We start from the raw sequence: 14,732 nt of genomic DNA, 5'->3' as shown, positions 1-14,732 counted from the left end.
TCCGCTGCTTTTCTGGCGCTAACAGCGCTTACGCCGGACTCGTAATTGATGATGTTTTAGCGCAAAGGGTTCCTGGCGCTGTTATGGCCGGCGCTTGTACAGCCGGATGTCCTTGCGCCGGCTGTTATTGCGCCGGCGGTGTTTGGAGTCGTGATCCGACGGACCCTTAAAATCGGCGCTAAGAGCGTTACCGCCGATTTTAAGGGTTACCGCCCAAGTCGTGATGAGGCCCTATGTCTTGTTCCCTTAACAAATGTCAATAAAAACTAAAGTTAAAAAAAATAAATGATATGTCAGGATAGTTGAGCCATTAGCTTGCCTTCCCAACGTTTTCAGCACGGAACAAGGCGACACACTCGAACTTAGCACATACTCTGGCTTTTCTAGCACGAGGATGCAGTTCAAAATCTCAGTATCAGGAACTTCCGTGCCAAAGACTTTGCCATTTATAGAGCCTCATTACACGGTAGGTGGTAACCATGACGCTTTTAGCGCCATGGTTGCCGCCAGTATTTTACCGTGTCCGCCTTGGTGGATGGCGGAATTACTGCCCTACTCCAAGGTGAGCGGGGGCGGTAATTCCCTATTCACCAAGGCACTTCCCCATTCCCATTTTTGCCCCGATAGGGCATAATGGGAATGGGGAAGGAGCTAATTACGGTACCGCAAATTGCGGTACCGTAATTAGCACCGAGGTCCCTTTGCGGCACCCTACTTTAACGGCTGGTAAAACCAGCCGTTAAGGTCGGGTCCCGCAAAGGGAACTCGTAGTAAGGCGGTACGGGTTTACCGGTACCAGTGCCCTTAACGGTACTGGTAAACCCTTACCGCCTAACGTGTAATGAGGCCCAAAGTCTCTTATTTCAGAGGGCCTGATGCGACAAACAAACATTCAGAGTTCCTTTCTCCTCAGGATTGTCATATGCACAACTTTCTCTTGTTAGTCACTATACACCCCGGGTCTTCCTCCGCCGGGCTCAGACGAAATTTATTTCATTTTCCAAACTTTCTATCAAAATCGAAGACTTTCGACTGTGCATGGAAATTTGCTTGAGCCGTCACAGGACCTCTTTGATTCACAATTTTTTGTTCTCTTCTTAATATAACCTTTTCGCTTTCACTTCTGCCACTTCTCAGCTGGATAACTTACAGAGACCTTCGATTTAGTACCCACGCGGTGCCGGACCACTCTGTCAAAGGTATTGTATCAAAGTCTCTTCAAAATTAAAACACTCAACAGCAGTGGTTTGCTGCTCTAATGTCATTAATGTCATTAATACAAAAATCATGCAACAACTACAGGAGCTGAAGCTTGAATCAGTGAAGCAAGGTCTGGACCTCTCTGCTATTCAAAGATCCTTGGCATTTAAAAATAAACACGAGGAGGTAGATCGAACAATGAAACAAGACCTCTTGACTCAACTACAATTCTTGAATCAACAAAAACCGGAAACGGGCCAGAAGGATCGTGAGGAGGAAGAGAACTTACAGATGGACGATACTCGACTCTCAGAGGCTTGAAGGAATTTCGGAGACTGGCCAATGTGGGGGAAGATTTTCAAGATGAAGATCCAATAAACAAACATCCATCAGTCAGCTCCCCAGGCAAAGTGGAAAACCAGATAGAAAAGGAAAACAAGCTTGTCCGCAAAGTGTATCTCTAGGCCGAAGAAATGAAAGAAAGATAGAAGCGAGGAGGCAGAAAAGACTTAGAGGAAAAGTAGTTAAAAAAAAAAACTTGAAAAAATAATAATAATAAAATCGAATGAAAGCTAAAAACAAGAACTTAGATACTAACTCCCTCTTGAACGAAACTGTTAATATACAAACACCCACAGTAGAGGAGAATCAGGTGATTGTTGAACTGGACACATCGGACAACTCACATGAAGAAATAGAAATTAAAGGAAATAAACCAGAACAAGAGAAAACCTCCAACGAAGTTGTAGATGTAGAAAGAAAAACAGGCCTCACAACATCAAGAGGCCCACAAACTGAAAAAGTGACAAATGAGCAAGCCACCGTTATAGCCTCATAAAATCTGAAGGATGGCCTAAATATAGCCCCTATCTTTCTCAAGACAAGACCAAAAACGGGTGCAGTGTTACAACCAGTCAAGGATGTAAATAACGGAGTAGTAAAAACAAACCAAAAAATTGCCTCTATTTTCTTACAAAGGCCTCAAGCTCAACCACAGAAAAAGATCCCACATCACGTGGTAGAAATAAAACTTGGTGAGGGCAAATTTAGAAGAACGAAAAACAGATCCCGGGTCTTCACCTGCAGAGGGAAAACTGGCTGTACAAGAGTGTAGATCTAATACAAACCAAAAAACCAAAAAAAGTTAGTAGGTCAACCCGAAGAAAACAAAAAATATGGTCACCACTAAAAATGACTGTTCATCAAAAACTAAACAATTCATTAAAACAATAACACACCCTCAGAAAGGTGCACTACTGGTTTCGGATGCAATCTCTAAGAAATATCAACTACAGGCTTTGGCCCGAAAAGACAAAGCTAAGAACGACACTGCCTTGAACTCTCCAACACATGGCCCCCATGACGAGTCAGTTGTAGCCTCAGTTGTGCCACCTGATGATAGAACCGGCCCTGCCCCAATTGTGTCCTCACAAGAAAACAAAGATCAAAATGAATATGGCATTCTTTTTCCATGGGACTTCACTTCAGATTTTGGAAACACACAGAAGAGAGATCCGGCGTGCTGTTGACGCTTATATGACTGATCAACCAATGTAAAAACATCTCACTTATTGTGAGACTGACCACAATCCTTATCCACAGGATCATCCAGCGCATAAAATGGGTAAAGATCCAAACTGCTCACATGTGGCCTTAAAGGAATCTCATGATCCCTCAGGAGGTTCTCTAGTTCAAACACCATCAACACATAACTCTGTTCGACCTAGCTGTCGGATTGATGCAGTGCAATCTGCGCTGCCACCTAGAGAAAGAGTAATAGACTTAACTTCTGAATCTGGAGGCACAAATATCATTTTGGCAGTAGCCCCAGAGATTTATCGGTTAATAGAAACAGCCATTGCTAACTCTACAGACCTGAAAACTCTGGCAGTACCTCCTACTACCAATGCCAGACCGGATGTAGCTCAATTAAAAAAAATATTACAGGAAATGCTAAACGACCAGCCCTACATTCGCTAGTTTCTCGTGCCGCCCATCACCTAGTGTTCAGTATGATCTGAACCGTAAATCTATTCTAACAATCTTTTCGGAAATTCCAGAACTGGAGGACATCAATTCTGTTGACATTCAATTGGTTGAATTTGAAGATGCACAAACACTCTTCTCGGTCAGACTTTGGATAAACTCTAGAGTTGTTCTTAATACGATATGGCTGGCAAAGAAATGTCTATATGATTTAGGATTTATTATAGATGTGAACACCTCAATTTTAAAAGTTTCTTCAATAAATCCCTTGCCTTCTGTTGTCAATCAAGCGATGGATAATATAAACAATGCTGACCTGAGAGAAGCCACTAAAAAATCCAGCAAATGTCACTCTAAACAAAATATGCATTAACTAGGCCAGTCTATAAAGCAAACTCTAGTCTCTCTTATCAGTTGGAATACAAGAGGGTTCCATCACCTCATAAACAATTCTAATCCCAATATTGAAAACATCGATATAGCCATGTTCCAAGAGACGTGGCTTACTACTGCTCCGATTTGGGATAAATATGTTACACACCTAAATCCAGCTAAAAAATGTAAGCATTGCAGACCAACCTCTGGGCTACTCATAGCTGTTAGACAAAATTCGTCATTTAAGACAGAGAATTGGATTTCCCCCAATCCTTTTTTACAAATGATAAAGCTCAATGTTGGTAGTACATCATATGGCCTGATAAACGTATATTGTTGTACTGTTGGTATCTATGATCATATTTTTCTGAGAGACATGACTTGCTTAATGGATCTAATTTGCGTTGACAAAACCATAACCTATGTAATCATAGCAGTGGACATAAATCTGCATTGTCTGGGAACATCTAAACTTAGTAGCAAAACAAACATTATGGAATTATTTTGTTGAATCACACAGTCTCCAGAAGTTGAATGGTACTTTTGCAGATGATATACCCCCACAACCAACATGGCATAGAGGTAACACCTCAGCAATCATTTATGTGAATCAGCCCCTTATTGCAGAAAGTACCACATTTCGTATTTATATTACAACTTTGAACAATCATAACAGCTTGTTAATGAATTGGAATGTAATGGAACTTGTAAATGACACTAGAGTTAAATGCCCGGCAAACCTCATAACAGTTAATGCTGGATGTAATCGACTGTGATGGAGTGAAACATCCTTGAAGTCAAAGAAAAAGTGATCCATTTTAAGCAGGTTTTGTATCTGGACTAGGGACATCACCAAACATTATTACTTTGAAAATGATAAAATCTCAATGTGCCGCCCGGAACCAGCCATTATATTTGGCATTAGTTGATTTCCGGGTGGCCTTTGATTCTGTTGATCGTGAATTACTTTATAAGAAATTAGCTTGTTATGCCTGTCCATCTTCTCTGTTTACCATAATTAAGCAACTACACACCAATACATCCCTGCAAGTTCGATTTACAATGGAAGGCTTACTCTCTAAATTCATCTTTACAGGGTGAGGCCTTAAACAGGGCTGTATCTTGGCATCCTTTCTATTTAACCTGTTCATTCTCAATCTGGGCGAATCATTCTCAAACATCATAAGTGATGCACCAAAATTGGGTACTCGGTGCATAGCCTGGATGTTATATGCAGATGATCTTGTCTTGCTATCACAGACCCCTAGTGGGCTTCAAAACTTATTGAACAAATTATCTGCATATTCATTGGAAAACAATCTCATCATTAACTTGGGAAAGACACAAATTGTTATCTGTCACAAAAACAGAAACATTTCCCAAAGAAATTACAGGTGGCACCTGCAAAATGTGGAATTATTGAATGTCCCAGAGTACAAGTATCTAGGTTTAACAATTTATAACACACTGTCTGAAACTGCTTACATTACATCACTGAATTTCAAATTGCAAACTTTGAAGTCACAGGCAAACCTACTGGTGTTTAACTGTGGCACATTTTCGTATAACCACATAATGACGTTCTATCAAGCCAAAGTGGTGCCTATCTTATTGTATGAAGTTGAAACTTAACTTGCAATGAAGCGCAATATCTGGGATTTGTGTGAAGCTCGATTCTGGAACTCTGTGCTAAAGCTACCAAAATGCACTCCGTTTCCCATGATCCGATTCGAACTGGGCTTAGTTTTGCTTTTTGTACAGCTAATATGGAAGATGTGTAGTCTATTTCGAAAAAATGCTTGTTAGGCTTTGCAAATGATAACATTTTAAGCACAGTTGCGTACCATCTTGTTGGCTCAGCTCACAGCTTTCCACATAGATGGGGAAGCTGTGTACTGGACGCGCTATCTGATGCATCCATACCCAGCTCTCCAGATAAGGTGCGTAATAGGCCTTTTTATGCATGAAAATCTTGTAAATACAACAGCTTTATTATTTTTCTGTGTACATTTACACATATGTTTAGAGCAGAGGGCAGTGCAAAGGTCAGGTTACTTGACAGAAACCAGAAGGCTTCTTTTGATTTTTATCTACATGGATGTAATTGCAAGCCACCTCTGAAACAGAATGTATTTCTTTAAAGCCTTTCAAAAAAAGAAACTGCACACTGTGATAAAAGGAATGGTTTATTTCTATTCAGCTTCTGTGTTGATGCTCATGGAGCAGACAGAAGCACTGTGAATATTTATTTTCCTAGAATTTTAGGATTGTATAATTAATAAGATGGAAAACTAAGTTGCAATTCAGAATTAATATTTAGTAACAAATGAAGCTTTTTTCCAGTGAAAGCAAACCAGTATTGCACAATTGTATTTTTCAGAGTTCCGGTGCTGTGTGCATAATCATGCTGCGGCACATCATTTTTACACTTGTGATTTAATTTACACTCTAATTATAAAAACAGTGTGTAAAGTGATGACTATGCACAGTCTAGTTTACAACCATTCAACATGGCAGTCAATGGGGTACATTTACTGTAAATGGTCAGTGGCAGCAGAGTCTTTGCTCAAGGGCGAGTGATTGTCATTACACCAATTACAGGTTTTCTAGTCTCTCAAATCTTCAAGACTACAATTAAAACATCGAAAACCTGACTCTCCAGGAAGTGCAAGCACTGTTCAAAAATAAGCAAATGAAAGTTACATTGGTAATTGAAATGATAGTTACATTGGTAATTGAAAAATAGCTTTATCTTCTTTATTACTGCCAATCCACAGCATTTTAAAACTATCATCATATATCATATCCTTTTTTTTAGTTTTTTTTTTTTTAAACAGTGCCAACCTGGCATGAAAAAATAAACTCAACAAGAAAGTCTGTAAGAGGTGAAGCTAAACTACCTCTCCCATGAACCCTAGCAGGGTAGTCCTTAGCCTCACTCCAGTTGTCCAGTGACGTATCCCTGCTGGCATAAATCCCTGCTGCACTAGGTCCTTTCCTCTTCTTTTCCTTCAGCTGCCTTAACTCTGAACAGTCTAAGTCCATAGTCTTATATAACTCTGAACAATTTCGCTAAACTGTGTTCCTCTGCACTCCTCCATTGCCCCTTCCTTCCTTCTTGATAAATTCTTCACTGAGATCTCATGTTATCACTCTTGTGCATTCTTTTGATCATCCCCTAAAGCAAAAGAGATAGAAATCGTTAGGGAGGGGAATTCGCTCGAATGTACATTAATATAACATTGTACTGTACATTTGTTCAAACCGCGAATATCCAGTGGGAGGGATAATGCTTGCCTGCGTGTCTTTCATAGAATCAAGACTTCCTGCGCTAAGCGCTTGGGCAATCTCTATTCTATTACAAGACCAGAGGTGAGCATTATGCTTGTTCAAAGCTTTGCACCACTGCTAAAGCAATGTTGGAGACTGGCTTAAAGTAGAAGGTTCTGAAAACCGAGTCACTGGACCAGTCTGCCGCCCTCATGATCTCCTGCAGCAGAACTCCGGCTGAAAAAGCTCTAGAAGCCATAGCTACCCTGGTCGAGTGTGCTCCGAAGATAGAAGTGTCTATACCAGCTTGCTCCATGACCTCCCTTACCCATCTTGCAATAGTAGCAGGAGCTACAGCATTATAAGGTTTTCTGCACGCAATTAATAGTTGCATAATGCTCGCCTCCGGTCTTGTAATAGAATTGAAATAGAAACTCAGCAAAACCTGCCCCTGTTATAATCCAGATAGGTATTTAACTTTATGTAGCGCTTCATGAATGGTTTGTCCAACATCTAGGTACTGTGATTATTATACCTCAGTCGATACTCAGTTAACCGACCTCTGAAGGATGTTAGCCAATAAGATAGCTCAACCGGTTGAGCACTCATTGCTGCAATATGTGCCTGATCTGTTGGTTGCAGGTTCTAATCCCGGCAAGGCCAACATAGCCTTTCATCCTTTCGATGTTGATAAAGGAGTACCGTCTTTGGTTTGGTGATAATTGTGATAAATATGTTCAATGTACAGCGCTTTGTCAAAAGCACTATATAAATAACCATTTGACCATTAAATTAGATATAGAATTTAGCATGAAGTCCTTGCCTCTCTGCACTTTTGTATCATAACATTGGCATACCATTAGGTAGTAATAGCTCCAGAAAATGAGGACTTTCATTAAACCTCAAAAGACAATTCTGCTGTTGAACCTCATAACACACAATTCAATTCATGTTTGCTTTACTATGTAATTGGCTAGGTTTTTGTGATTTCAGCATTTAAATATATACAGGTGAGATCGAATGGATAGACCTTAGAGAAATAAGGAAAGGTGTATTCTGTGACAATGCAGAAAGCTGCCACATAGTAATGATTTTCATACGGTTTTTGCGCATGTCCGCTGGACATCACATACATTTTACTCTCTTCATACATTTTACTCTCTTGCAAAGGAGAAAAGTCATTTTTACTCTCTTAAAATCACATTTACTCTCAAAGTTTAAAAATAGGGAGTAAAATACTCCTACCTCAAAATCTTACCTGGAGCACTGTCCATACCCATAGAAACTTTGTTAACAAACCCAGATCGAGCAAAGTTGAAGTTATACCAATATGATTGGATATGTAATAGAGCCAAATGTTGCACCTATAAGGACTTCAACGAACAGCTATTTGGGTCAAAATTAATTTGGGTTATGTCGGATTACTTGGTAAAGTTCCCCTCACCTTACATTAGACAACAATACCTGCGATTTAGATTCAATCTTTTACCAACAACAGAAATAATGGTAAGGAGAGGAATCCTTCCTAAAGAATTATATTATTGTCAATTTTGTCATAACTTGAATTGTAAAGAAACTCTGCAGCATCTGGTAGTAATCTGTCCAGCTTTAATTTTGATGAGAAAATGTATTTCAGCAAATTGTTATGTCTGTATATCCCAATGAATGAACATTAAATGTGGCTCAGAGTATTCAAGAGTAAGAAACTGGCGATTAGGATCGCAATAATTCATTACCTAGATCCATTTCTCAATGGACGAAAATGAACCCAAGTAACAACTCGAATAGTAAACTTGATTAACATTTGTTAGGAATTTGGAACAGACGTATTTTAATCATTATACGATTTGTATTTTCCCCGAGACAACAAGAGAAATTAATCTCATAAGTGTGTTTTTGCATCTCATGTAATTATTATGGTTTTATCTAAAATAACTGCATATTAAAATGACAGATGTGCTTGGAAGTGTTTATGTATTTATATATGATTTTGTATTTGAAAGGTTGATTTTACCAGCCAGCCAGCCAAACTAATAAAAAATAAAAAATAAAATTCTTTTTACATTATAAAGCGCACAAAGCTGCCCTGGGACATTGTGGCGCTGTTACAAACAGGCTTACTTAGTTACATGTCAACAAACAGGAACGCCTGTCTGTGGTTCTTGGTTACAGTGAACCTGATACAAGACAGTTAATGATTGCATAAACATTGACATTGTGGAAAAAGAAGAAACAGTCTCAACGGTTCCATGGTTACAGAGGAGCCAGAGATAATTCAAGACCTTCTGGGGTCGATGTAAGTGCTGGCCTAGTGTGGTGGAGTGAACTAATTGAAGAGTTTCGTTTTGAGTGATTTGCGGAATGATAGGTGAGAAGTCTCATTCCTTAGGGTCAGAGGGAGGGCATTCCAATGGTTGGGAGCTATAAATAGGAAACTGGAGCCTCCCGCTTTGGCCCTTTTGAAGGTGGGGACAATAAGCTAGTTGAGGTGATGTGATCACTTGGGTCTGGAGGAGGTGGCTCAGACTACTTTTTCTGAGAGATAAGAAGGGTCTGTTAGATAAGAGGCACTTGTGGGTAATGGCTAGGGTCTTCAATAGTATACGTTCTTTGCCCAGGTGCCAATGAGCATTACGCCTTGCAGGTGAGATGTGCTCCCTTTTGGGAATGCTCAGAGCTGCCCCAAGCACATTATTTTGAACAATTTGAAGTCTGTTGAGATTTTTAGCAGAGGTGCCAGCAAATAGGACGTTACAGTAGTCCAGTTTATCCCCAATAGTGGCTCTAACTATGGAGAGACAGGTCTGCGTGGAGAGGTAGGGTTTGACTGCATTGAACAGTTTCATTGTGAATGCGGCCGAGGAGGCAATGGCGCTGATTTGGCGCGTCATGGAAAGAGTGGAGTCAATGTATACCCCCATGGTTTTAACTGCTGGTGAGACAGTGATTTGGATGTTGTTAATGTTGAATGTGCTGTATTGTTTTTCAAGCTTGTTAAGCGTTTCCTTGGGGCCTACCAGGAGGATTTCCGTTTTATCCCTGTTGAGGCAGGCTCCATTGGCTGCCATCCATACTTGGATGGTGGCATAAGTTTTGCTCAGGGTTACTAACAATGATCATTCCAGTGCTTGCCATACATTGTTGCTGCTTACAACCTTGGCTTCAACACAGATCGGTCTTGTATCGGTCTCCCCAATTTACCAGCTGTGTTGATTTCACTGATGCTGCCTTGTTCTTAGAGCCAAGGAAAGTACCAGAGCAGCTGCTGCTTCTCCCCGCCTTGATTAGTGGCGCAGGAGGGCCCCGGGTACCTCCGATACACAATACAGGATTCTTCAGCCTGGCGTCCTGGTCTTACGCCTTCCAATCTCGAGGGCTCCCAAAAGTAATGGCTTCTCATCGGAAAGGTCAAGGGAACTTCCCTCCTTGGGATCCCCTCCTGTTTTGACGCCTTTCTTCTCTCGTTCAGCTGCCATCTCGAAACTGCTGTTTCAGCGTGTGCTTTGCCTTGCTCAGAGTGTGCTTTCGTGCTCCGCCTTTTATCCATGTGGGGAAGCTTAATGGAAGTCAGGTGTGATGATGGTCAGTAATTGCCTGAACTTACCTGACCAATGTATTGGGACATGTCACGTATACTGCTCGGGTGTTTGTCTGTTTTCTCCCAGAGCGGGCTGTCTGTGTGAAAGTGTTTGTGTAGGAAAGGGACGGGGTAGACTTCCTACGTATGTTATCTAATAGGATGGGGTAAAGATGGTTATAGGGAAGGTATACCGTGTCTCACCATCTGGCATTCCCACTCCCCGAAAACCCCTATCCCAGGTGATCCTCCCGCACTAGTCCACCCCCGGAACTGGATCCAAAAGCGATGGTCGTGTACTGGCCACCTGGATGACAGATCCCCGGGTACTAGTGGGTGAGACACCTTCTGGTTTTTCACTCTTCCCACCACAAGCGCGTTGAGGCCATATTAATGGAATAAAAGCGCTATATAAATGACTACTACTAATACTATTGCATAGAAGATTTGTTGTAGGTCAGCCCATGTATTGCACTTAAAGGAATTGTGTATCTCAGACAATATATTGCACTTAGTAAAATTGTATTTGAAGGTAGCCAATATATTGAATTTATAATAACATGATACAACTGTCTACAAACCCACTAACATCTCTCAAATATTCTGCTTACTCACGCTAAAACACAGAACAACATACAACATACCTCTACCGCAACCAATCATAAGATCATCACAAACTACAAAGAACCACACACACCACAAAACACCAAACAAGAAACTAAACCAACCACAGACTACACACACAAGCCCACACACCAAGCACACCATAACATCCACCAAATATTATAAACCAGCACACAGTGATCTTTTTTCCCGAAATTAAGCTACCAACAGCACATCAAAGCTCCTTGCGCTATTCCCTCTCAACCCCACTAACAAAGCCCACCACTGCCCTCCTCCTGTTTCAGATCTGCCAGGGCGCTAAGAGACCACGTACGTGGCAGCAGAGAGCGGTACAATACCAAATAACATAACACAACATCCCAGGCAATCCTACCAGTCTCTGAGAGGATCAATGCTGCCACTCAGTTGCTCTGCCCACCTCCAGTTTTCGCGCCTTCCAAGCCTCTACTTAAGGACTGTAAGTCAGCTCCAGGCAGACAGCATTGTGTAGCTGCTGGTCACGTATCTAGGCCCTGCCACTCAGTTGCTCCGCCTACCACCTATTTAATCAGTCCTCCTTAGGCATCCTCATCACCAGCATCCTCAGCAAAGGACATGCAAAGACAAGAACCTCACCTGTTTGTGCCTGTTCAGGCCTTATAGGGCCAAGGGCCTGAATCACTATCTGGCATTTCACCTACAAACTAATCGCTACTACTTCTACTCACCAAAAGACATCACCATTTGTCTCCTCCCTCCACAGCCAATCTCCACCCTCACTACGGTTTGAATGGCCAAGTGCCCTGGGCAGCCGCAACAAGCTACCGTAGTGAACCTCATCAATATGGCCTTTCCCCCCATCAAACACCCATGGACCATTGCCCTTGCCCCCACCCAACACCCATGAATCACATACACACTCCCTCTCATGTTGATCAATGTTTGCTCAACAGCCGCTCATGCTGCAGAGATCGCGGACCTCATCTCGTACAGCAACCTTGATGCCCTGTTCATCACTGAAACATGGTTTACCCCATCCTCCTCACATGCTCGACATCCTCCTACCCCAAGGCTACTGCATTCAACATGCAGACTGGCCAGGAAGAGCAAGAGGCTGAGTAGCAATCATCCACAGGAGCGATTGGCCATGCTCCATCATCCCCTCTCTCAGAACAAGCTTATTTGAATCACTCGCCTGTTCCCTCTATCGCACAAGGAATCCATCACCTTCCACCTCATCTACAGACCACCTCATAGGAGTGACTCTTTCATTGCAGACATCTCCAACTTAATCTCCTCTGCCAAATTAGCACATTCAAATAATATCTCAGTGATTTTAACATCCCAGAGTCACAGGCTGACAACCACACTCGAAGCACGCTTTTCACAGCGACTGCTTCTATGGACCTTAAGCAAATTGTACTCTCCCCCATGTACAACAACAGCAAAACCCTAGACTTGGTCTTCACGTCATCCCCCTTCATCACCTGTGCAGACCCTATCCCACTTGACTGGTCTGACCACGCCGCCATCCCATTATCAGTCACCCACTCGACTACGACTCACAAAGGTCAGGCTAAGCGCACCCTCACCCAACACTGCTCATTTAAAACCTTCCTGGTCAATGAACTAGAAGCAAACTTTGCAGACTTCCCCACTGCACTGAATGCCTCAGGCCCCCTGGAATTATTCAGCAACTCTGCTATGAAACTGGGGGACACTCATGCCCCACTAAAATACAGCTGGGCTAAGACCAAACCATCGGCCCCATGGTACACCCCCGATCTAGTCTCCAGCAAATCCTCAGAGCATTAGATAAAAAGTGGTGTAAAAACCATAACTCAGTAGACCTCACCAACCTCAAATCCCTGGTTGCAAACTATAGGATTTTGATTACCGAGGCCAAAGCTGCTTACTACTCCACCACCATTGCGGCAGCCTCTAACAGGAGCAAAGCCCTCTTCGAAGTAGTAAAGCATTGTACCAAACCCTCACCCGACCCCGAGGTACCAGCAACTCAGGAGAAATGTGACAGAATCAACACATTTTTTATTGAAAAAATAGACAAAATCTGAGAGACCATCGAATCAACCTCTCATGTCGTTGGCATCCCCTGCACCTCTCCAGACACATAGCACCTCTGAACCAGATTCTCTCCTCTCTTTCCCCCGGATCACCTAAAAATGATTGCCTCCCTAAATGTGAAAGGCCACAATTCACTGCACAAAAGATCTATGTTGGCACGACAATTCACACAGACTAAATAGGATGTATTGTTTGTACAAGAGACAAAATATACCCAACGGGAAGATCGTAAATTTGTTGGTAAGGTGATTGGAGACACAGTGTGAGCCTCTGGTCCCCAGAAGAAGGGCGGGGTTGGAATCCTGTACAGAAAATCCCTAGGGCTCCAGATAACCCGCATACACAGAGATGTGCAAGGTAGATACATTGCGCTCAAAGGGCGGTTAAGAGCACGCTCTATCACACTCTGGTCTGCTTATGCCCCCAACCAGGGACAGTCAAGTTTCTTTGAACCATTGTTCAGTTTCCTAGAGGGCTGGAGAGAGAGGGCACGTTGGTTTGTGGGGGTGGGGGGTTTAATGTGGTAGCAGAACGGGACTGGTATCCAGTAAGGCAACACACCCATCCACCGAGCACCCTTCAGGGGGATAGATTCCTGAGTCAATTGAGGGAACACCATCTAATTGACACGTGGCGCTCAGCTCATCCGAAGAAAAGGCTTTTACATTCTTCTCCCACCCCACCAAACTTTCTCGAGAATAGACTACCTCCTACTGGGAGCAGAAAATGAATACGACATACAGGGATCTACGATAGAAGTGGTGGCCTGGACTGACCACGACCTAAGCATGCTAGAATTTGACCTGGGCCCCCTGCCCAGGCCGGAGTGAAGATGGGTCTGTAATGATTTCTTGTGCAGGGACTGTTAGGCTCACCTGGTTCCACGGGGATGCCAACCAGCACTTAGGACTCAGGTATCCTTCTCTGCGGTTCCCAGGTGAGACCAGCGGGAGGGTTCTGCCTGGAATACAGGTGGCCAATGTTCAAGACTGGGTAACTGGGGTAAACAGTCCCCCACCACCCCGTATACCCGCGGCCTCACTGGACCTCTCCTCACCTTGTTTTTAATGCAGGTGTGCTCTCCGTCCTGCCTTCTTGGCAGGGGCGCGTTGTGCTTGGTGGGCGTTTGCGATCGAGTTACTTCACTGATGCCGGCCCGCTTTAAGGCTTTCAGGTAGGTCTTATTGCTGTGCTATATTATCGTCCTTGCATGCCTTTTTGGTTTAACTAATGTCTTTTCTCTTCCTTAGGTGCGGGGAAGTCCAATATGTGGCACAGACTGAATTGGGTCTTGGCGGTAAGTAATGGCGTTTTTAGAGCGCCTTGATGCGGTGAGTAGGCGCTAAGCGCAGCGCTATGATGCCTTGCCTCTTGCTAACCTGTTGTCTTGTCTTCCCACAGGTTGCGGTGCTTACCCGGTGCATGGAATTCCTGAGGCGATGCTGGTCGAGGAGCGGCTTGCGAGGTAAGTTTTTCGGCACCGTTCATTAAATTGTAAAAATGTCTAATGCCTTGTTTCTTCCTTTTTTGCAGATCTGTCGGTTCGGGAGGAGCGCTGGTTCCAGGATGCTGATCTCAAGAGCCGTGGACAGCTAACAATGAAATTACAGGTAAGCTGCTGCTGCTAACAATGTCC

Source organism: Ambystoma mexicanum, chromosome 2p, assembly GCF_040938575.1.
Source record: "Ambystoma mexicanum isolate Mex_15411 chromosome 2p, UKY_AmexF1_1, whole genome shotgun sequence".
In the NCBI taxonomy this organism is placed as follows: domain Eukaryota; kingdom Metazoa; phylum Chordata; class Amphibia; order Caudata; family Ambystomatidae; genus Ambystoma; species Ambystoma mexicanum.
The sequence above is the reverse complement of the archived record's forward strand: the minus strand, read 5'-3'. Positions refer to the sequence as shown.